Source organism: Apodemus sylvaticus, chromosome 12 (genome assembly GCF_947179515.1).
Source record: "Apodemus sylvaticus chromosome 12, mApoSyl1.1, whole genome shotgun sequence".
Lineage (NCBI taxonomy): Eukaryota > Metazoa > Chordata > Mammalia > Rodentia > Muridae > Apodemus > Apodemus sylvaticus.
In genome coordinates this window covers 85690835-85698064 of record NC_067483.1, presented here as the reverse complement: position 1 = coordinate 85698064, position 7230 = coordinate 85690835, and the positions used below count along the sequence as shown (strand labels likewise).

The 7230-nt window shown below is 49.0% G+C and overlaps 1 pseudogene; it reads left to right on the top strand.

The window, feature by feature from the left end:
- The first annotated feature begins 3486 nt into the window (after nucleotides 1–3486).
- LOC127697092 (40S ribosomal protein S2-like) overlaps nucleotides 3487–7230 on the top strand; it is a 9106-nt pseudogene continuing 5362 nt past the window's right edge.

Genomic DNA, 7230 nt, shown 5'->3' with positions numbered 1-7230 from the left:
GAGCTTGAATAAAGATCTAGTGCGATTGCAAAGGAATCCACTCCTTGGTGGTCTTTTAGGGTCCATGAAACAGGCACAACAGACATAAAACTAGCTGGCGCACTGGATCTCACCAGACTTGGCCTCAGCTTCCCAAACAGAAACTGAGTTTATGGCCACGGTGCTGGCTAGCTCCCTCTAGAGGCATTGCCTGTTAGGTCCCCCCCCCCCCCCAAGGTAACTGCTGCAGAAATGGTAGCTGTAAGTAAGGAACTAGAAGGTCCCCCAAGGTAGCTGTGGGGCTAGCTCCTCCGTGCACCTCCCCTGAGCCTCTCTGTGTACATTACCTCCAAGTCTCGCTGCAGATAGCTTCCCCTGTCTGGTCCTGAAGGACTTAACTGAGGAGGGACTTACTTTGCCATCGGTGACAGTTGACATTGTTTAAAAGCCCAAAGTTAGATATTTATTTATTTATTATTGTATATAAGCGGTCTGTCTTCATGTGCATCAGGGAGAATCAGATCTCATTGCAGATGATTGTGAGCTACCTTATGATTGCTGGGAAATGAACTCAAGACCTCTGGAAGAGCAGCTAGTGCTCTTAACTGATTTCTTTAGTCTGGGAGACCTAGCCTCTTAAGAGTGACTAGCTTCTTAAGGGGGCGGGCCCATGTTCTAACAGATGTAATTGTCATCAATATAATGAATCTGTGTTGGACGGTGTGGTGGAAGAGACAAGCGATCAAGATCTCTTTGAACTGAGTTGTGACACAGGGCTGGAAAATTAACACTCTTGAGGTAGGACAGTGGAGGCACACTGCTGGACTAGCCAGGTGAGAACAAATTGCTTCTCTTAGGCATTGTGGACATTTACAGAGAAAAAGCATTTGCAGTTCATTGCCAGGACTTCTGGGGCTAGGGAGTGTGACAATTTATAGCACGTGTGGAGTAGCAGCTGCAGCGGAATTGCCACTTGATTAAACATGGCAATAGACTGTCTCCAGAATCCATTCATCTTTTCTAAGGGCCAAAAAGGAGACAGAGTTAAGGAGAGAGATTGTAGCAACCACCGAACCTGCATCTTTCAAGTCTTTTCTTGGCACTAGTTTCTTCAGTCCCTGAAAGGATTCCATGCTGGCTTTAGTTCACTGTTTCCCAGGGCAGAGGCAGCTTTAATGGCTCCCTTTTGGTCTTTTCAATCATAATAGCCCCCATGCCCTCCAGAGATCAGGGAACCAGTGAGGGAACCCTGCCAAGTCTTAATATATTTGGCCCAATTATGTATTTCAGGACCGAGGGAGCAACCACCACAGGATGAACTCAGGGACCCATGGCGTAAGGGAGGGCAGCCTCTTCAGAGACAGTACAGGACACACCCAGACACCAACTTTTCAACACAAAGGAGATTTATTACCCTAAAGGGACAAGTGGGTGTGTGCGCTCAGGGGTGGGGTGGGATGAGGGTGGGAGGGGGGCTGCAAAGACAGCAAGCACAGTGGCAGAAGCAGCAGCAGCAGCAGCAGCAGCAGCAGCAGGAGCAGCAGGAGGAGGAGCAGCAGGAGCAAGTAAGCAATGGGAATGAATCCATCACCCCATACCCCTAAAACCCAGTTCTGTTCCCCTGAGCCCAGGTCTCTGGTTGTGAGGCGCACCTCTATGTGAGTCACACTGCACCTCACTTCTGGGGCCTGCCTAGCCTTGAGTCTGGTTAGAGATCTAAAGGCAAAGGCAGATGGGCACTGAAGGCCAAGAGGGCTATTACTGTGTTCACAAACAATGCAGTATTGCCACCCTGGGCAATGGCAGAGGGTGATTCTGTAGCAGTGGGGGTAGAACTGGGTTGCATCTGCTGCTGAGGGTGAGGAGGGAAGTTACTTCCTCAGGTAAAATAAAGCCATCAACACTCAAGTGTTCACTGAGGTCAGCCCCTCTCCAGCTTCAGGACCACAGTCTTCCAGTGTCTTCACTCTGTGCAGACAAGTTGAGCCCAGACAATTTGCATCTTAGGTTAGCCAGCTGCATGAGGAGGGCTTTTCAGCAGTTTTAGTTCATGGCTGCAGGAAAGAAGGGTCTTTCTTAAAGACACACTTAGAAGCCTCACAGGCATGTCCAACCTTTAACATTGCCATAAGAAGTCACATACAAAGCTCATGCTGGGAAGTCACATTTAAAAACCAAAAATTATACACACACACACACACACACAATCTCATAGTGTAAGTAAGTTTATGATTTTGTATTAGATTGTGTTTATAGCTATCATTTGGTGAATGGAAAAAATAAAAAAGAAGGCCATGATTGTTCCTAGGCACCGTGGAGGAGAAGGTTTACAGCAGGAACGAGGGAGAGCATGGCGGAGATAACCGGAGATAACCGGAAGAGTCCAGAGGGAACTAGTGAGGGGGGAGGGGCGGAGGGTGGGAAGAGAGAGGAACCAGGTGGAGCTGCCAAGAGGGCAAGAGGTGAAAAGAGTCAGTAATCAAGATGCCTGGACCATACAGCAAGGGCCTCTAGGGGAAGGGCCGCCCAGGCCCTGGGCTGGAGAGTTGGGAGGTGTGTTGGGGAGATGGCTGGGTATGCCAGCCATGCCCTGTAACAGGTAGGAACTGAGAGATGCTGAAAGAACCTAGTGGCCAGGTCTGCTTTGAAGTTTTTGTTTGTTTGTTTGTTTTTTGGTTTTTGTGACAGGGTGTGTAGCCCTGGCTGTCCTGGAACTCACTCTGTAGACCAGGCTGGCCTCAAACTCAGAAATCCGCCTGCCTCTGCCTCCCAGAGTGCTGGGATTATGGGTGTGCACCACCACCACCTGGCATCTGCTTTGAAATGTTAAATAAACGCCTCAGCCATTTCTTCCAGGGTTTGTGACTTAATATCAGAGGCCCTGTGTGTTGTCATGTCTTTACCTGGAGCTGGGCAATTTGACTCAGTCCATTTCCTTCCTGTAGTGGTTTGAAAGAAAATGGCCCCTGTAGGTCCATAGGGAGTGGCACTATTAGGAGGTGTGTCCTTGTTAGATTACATTAGCTTTGCTGGAGGAAGTGTGTCACTGTGGAGGCAGGCTTATACGCTCAAGCTATGCCCAGTGTGGTACCCAATCTCTTTCTGCCACTTGCAGATGGAGATGTGAAACTCTCGGCTCCTTCTCCAGCACCATGTCTGCCTGTGTGCTGCCATGCTTCCCGCCATGATAACAGAGAACTAAACCTCTGAAACTATAGCCAGCCCTAATTACGTGTTTTCTGTTATAACAGTTGCTGTGATCATGCTGTCTCTTCACAGCAATACAACCCTAAGAAACTTCCCTTGTTTCTTTATTTTTATAGCAATCAGCCAACATCATTCTATTCCTTAGTTTCCCTGAACTGTTCCAAAAGTTTATATGGAGTCACTAAATTCCTTGCCTCTCACAAATGATGAATTGGGAACAGCAAATACATTTTCTCTTGTAATCTCTTTAACTCTGTCTATGACCCTTAAACTAACTATGCCAAGAGGAAGACTTGGGCAATGTTGGCTGTAGCCATAGAATTAGAGAACCCACCAATCGTGTTAGAGAAAGTCACCCTTACAACTCACGAGTCAGTCATGGTGACACAGATGCTACAAAATGCTAATTCCCAGAGCAACACCACCACATCTTCTTCAGGTAAGCCACCCACCCACCACTGAGCCTGGTCCTCCACCGAAGGAAGGGGTGGGGTCATCAGACCCCTGAGATTCCAGCTACTCCCAGACATTTGTTTGCTGTTTTGATTTGCAAACTCTGATTATATGGTATCTAGGGAGGTGTCAGAGTATTTAGGCTGAGGAAGGTTAACCAAAAAAAAAAAAAAAAAAAAAAAAAAAAAAAAAGGACTCCATCCTTGTGTCACACATACGGAAGACTTCACAGTGGGGCTGCTCTGGGCTTCCTATGCTCAGTATTTTTTTATGCTCTTGAGAGGGCAGGATTACCACCAGCACTCAAGAGTTTAACTGGAGAAGGCTGCACGATGGCCCACCAAGTGCTTGTGTTTAGGATTGGGAATCTGAGTTCAATGTCTGGATCCCACAAGGTGGCAGGAAAGAACATACTCCTGATGTCTTCTGACCTTTACATGTATGTGTATGTGCCATAGCATGTATGCCTACACATACATACACACACCAGTAAACTTTTCAAGTTAGAGTAAACACGGAAGCAAGAACATACTCTTTAGGAAAAAGTAGCTTGATCCTGGCAGCCCTGAGGACTCCAATTTCTCCTCTGCTAAAGGGCCCCTCCTGCCGCCTTTAGGCTAGACACAGCCAGGAAAAGGGTGTGCTTTACTTGCAAGCTCATTTCACTCAGAATTCTAAAGTAGATGCATAGGCTGCAAGAATATGGAGAAGGGTTTATGTTACCCTAAAATTAAAAAACTTGCTAGGGGTAAAAGGTCTGCATGTTCCCCAGTGAGCAAGTTCTGAAGTTGGTTTGATCTTACCAACCACTATCAGCTACTCTTCTTTTGAGGCTTCTCCTCCTCCTCCTCCTCCTCCTCCTCCTCCTCCTCCTCCTCCTTCTCCTCCTTCTCCTTCTTCTCCTCCTCCTCCTCCTTCTACTCCTCCTCCTTCTCCTCCTCTTTCTCCTCCTCCTTCTCCTCCTCCTCCTTCTTCTCCTCCTCCTTCTCCTCCTCCTCTTTCTCTTCCTCCTCCTCCTCCTTCTCCTCCTCCTCCTCCTCTTTCTCTTCCTCCTCCTCCTCCTTCTCCTTCTCCTCCTCCTTCTCCTCCTCCTCTTTCTCCTCCTCCTTCTCCTCCTCCTCCTCCTTCTCCTCCTCCTCCTCCTCCTCCTCCTCCTCCTCTTTCTCCTCCTCCTTCTCCTCCTTCTCCTCCTTCTCCTCTTTCTCCTCCTCCTCCTTCTCCTCCTCCTCTTCTTTCTCCTCCTCCTTCTCCTCCTCCTTCTCCTCCTCCTCTTTCTCTTCCTCCTTCTCTTCCTTCTCCTTCTCCTCCTTCTTCTTCTCCTCCTTCTCCTCCTCCTCCTCCTCCTCCTCCTCCTCCTCCTCCTCCTCCTCCTCCTCCTCCTCCTCCTCCTCCTTCTCCTTCTCCTCCTTCTCCTCCTCCTCCCTCTCCCCCTCCTTCTTTTTTTGGTTCTGTCCTATTTATTTTTTGGTTTTTCGAGACAGAGTTTCTCTGTGTAGCCCTGGCTGTCCTGGAACTCACTCTGTAGACCAGGCTGGCCTCAAACTCAGAAATCCGCCTGCCTCTGCCTCCCAAGTGCTGGGATTACAGGCGTGCGCCACCACCGCCCGGCTGGTTCTGTCTTTTTCATGTCCTGTCTTGGGTGACCCGCTGACTAGCTCTTCTCAGAACTAACCTCCGTGCCTACCACTCGTACCCAAATCTGCATTAGGAAGGGTTCTGTGGCTATTTGTATTATGTCAATTTGGGCCCCCAAATAGTTTATATGAAAATCTGTATGTCTGTACTTAAGACATTGAGGGAACCCAGACATGGAAGAATGCTCTGCTGCCAGGATCTATATAATATTTAATTGGGTAGAACTACAGACGCTCCCTGGAGAGCAGTGCCATAATCCACGATAGAAGGGGGGGGGGGGGAGTTGGAGCCTGAGGGCGGGGACATGTAGGCACTATTTTTTTTTTTTTTTTTGGTGTGCTTTATCGGATTCTTATACCTATCACCCTTCCAACCCTATTTTACCCCAATTCCTTCCAACTCCCCAACACTAGGTTGGAGAGAAAGAAGACTAGATGGGAAACGAGGCGTGGACTTCTTTAGACTACTTCCTGCTTATTAGGGGTGTCAGGTTTCTAGGGACAAGACCAATCTTAGTCTTCAAAATATCCAGCAATCCAACAAATGCAGCATTAGCATTAGCAGCATTAGCATTAGCAGCAGCAGCAGCCCTCTCTGGGTTCTCCAATTCTTTCCAGAGTCCCCAGAATTAAACTATTTGCAGCTGGCAAAGTCACACCCCTTGGGGCACAATCATAGTTAATGACCGTGGACAAACCGAAGCAGCCACATTTCCCATACCTGGGATAAAGGCAAATACATACGCACACAACATAAAGTGTTTTTTAAGAAACAAAACTCTCACTGCAGGGACACACTACTTCCCTCAGACTCTCATATCTGGCTGCCCTTTGGACGTTATGGCCTGCTTCGAGGGTAGGCCTTCGCCTGTTAATCCTCTCTGGAAGCACTATCGCAGACCTACACGCAGATCGCGTCTCATAGGGTGATTCCAAAAGCGGTCAGATTGCCAATCAAAAGCATCGCATCCATCGCAGGTAGAAAGCACCTCCCAGTGACTTGAAATTGCTTCCTTGGCCCAAAGTTGTCCGCACTGTTTCGGCAGGTTTCGGCAGGTTTCGGCAGGTTCTGGCAAAGCAGAGGCAGACCTAGCTGCCAGTAGTAGCTGCTGGAGGAATATCTTGTCTATAAGAAAGTCAACTAACTTATTAATAATCAGAAACATGCTTCTTTTTCTTTGGGAAAACACCAAACGTTTGATGACGCAGGTGCAGCAGGAGGGACCGGAGGACCCGGGTGGCCCAGGATTAGGAGGCTTCAGCAGAGTATTCCGCAGCAGTCTTAGAGGCAGGGGCTGTGTTGGAGGCCACGGGGCTCGTGGAGGTAAAGCTAAAAACAAGGAGTGGATCTCTGTCACCACGCTGGGCCACCTGGTTAAGGACATGAAGATCAAGTCCTTGGAGGAGATCTACCTGTTCTCCCTGCCTGTTAAGGAATCTGAGATCATGGATTTTTTTTCCCCCTGGGTGCATCCCTAAAGGATAAGGTTCTGAAAATCATGCCAGTGCAGAAGCAGACTCGGGCTGGCCAGAGGACCAGGTTCAAGGCATTTGTTCTATTGGGGGCCACAATGGTCATGTCAGTCTTGGTGTTAAGTGCTCCAAGGAGGTCGCCACTGCCATCCGAGGGGCCATCATCTTGGCCAAGCTCTCCATCGTCCCTGTGCGGAGAGGCTGCTGGGGGAACACTACTGGCAAGCTCCACACTGCCCCATGCAAGGTGACAGGCTGATATGGCTCTGTGCTGGGGCGTCTCATCCCTGCCCCCAGAGGCACTGGCATTGTCTCTGCTTCTGTACCGAAGAGGCTACTGATGATGGCCGGTATCGATGACTGTCACACTTCAGCCAGAGGCTGCACTGCTACCCTGGGCAACTTTGTCAAGGCCACCTCTGATGCCATCTTCAAAACCTACAGCTACCTGACCCCCGACCTCTGGAAAGAGACTGTATTCACC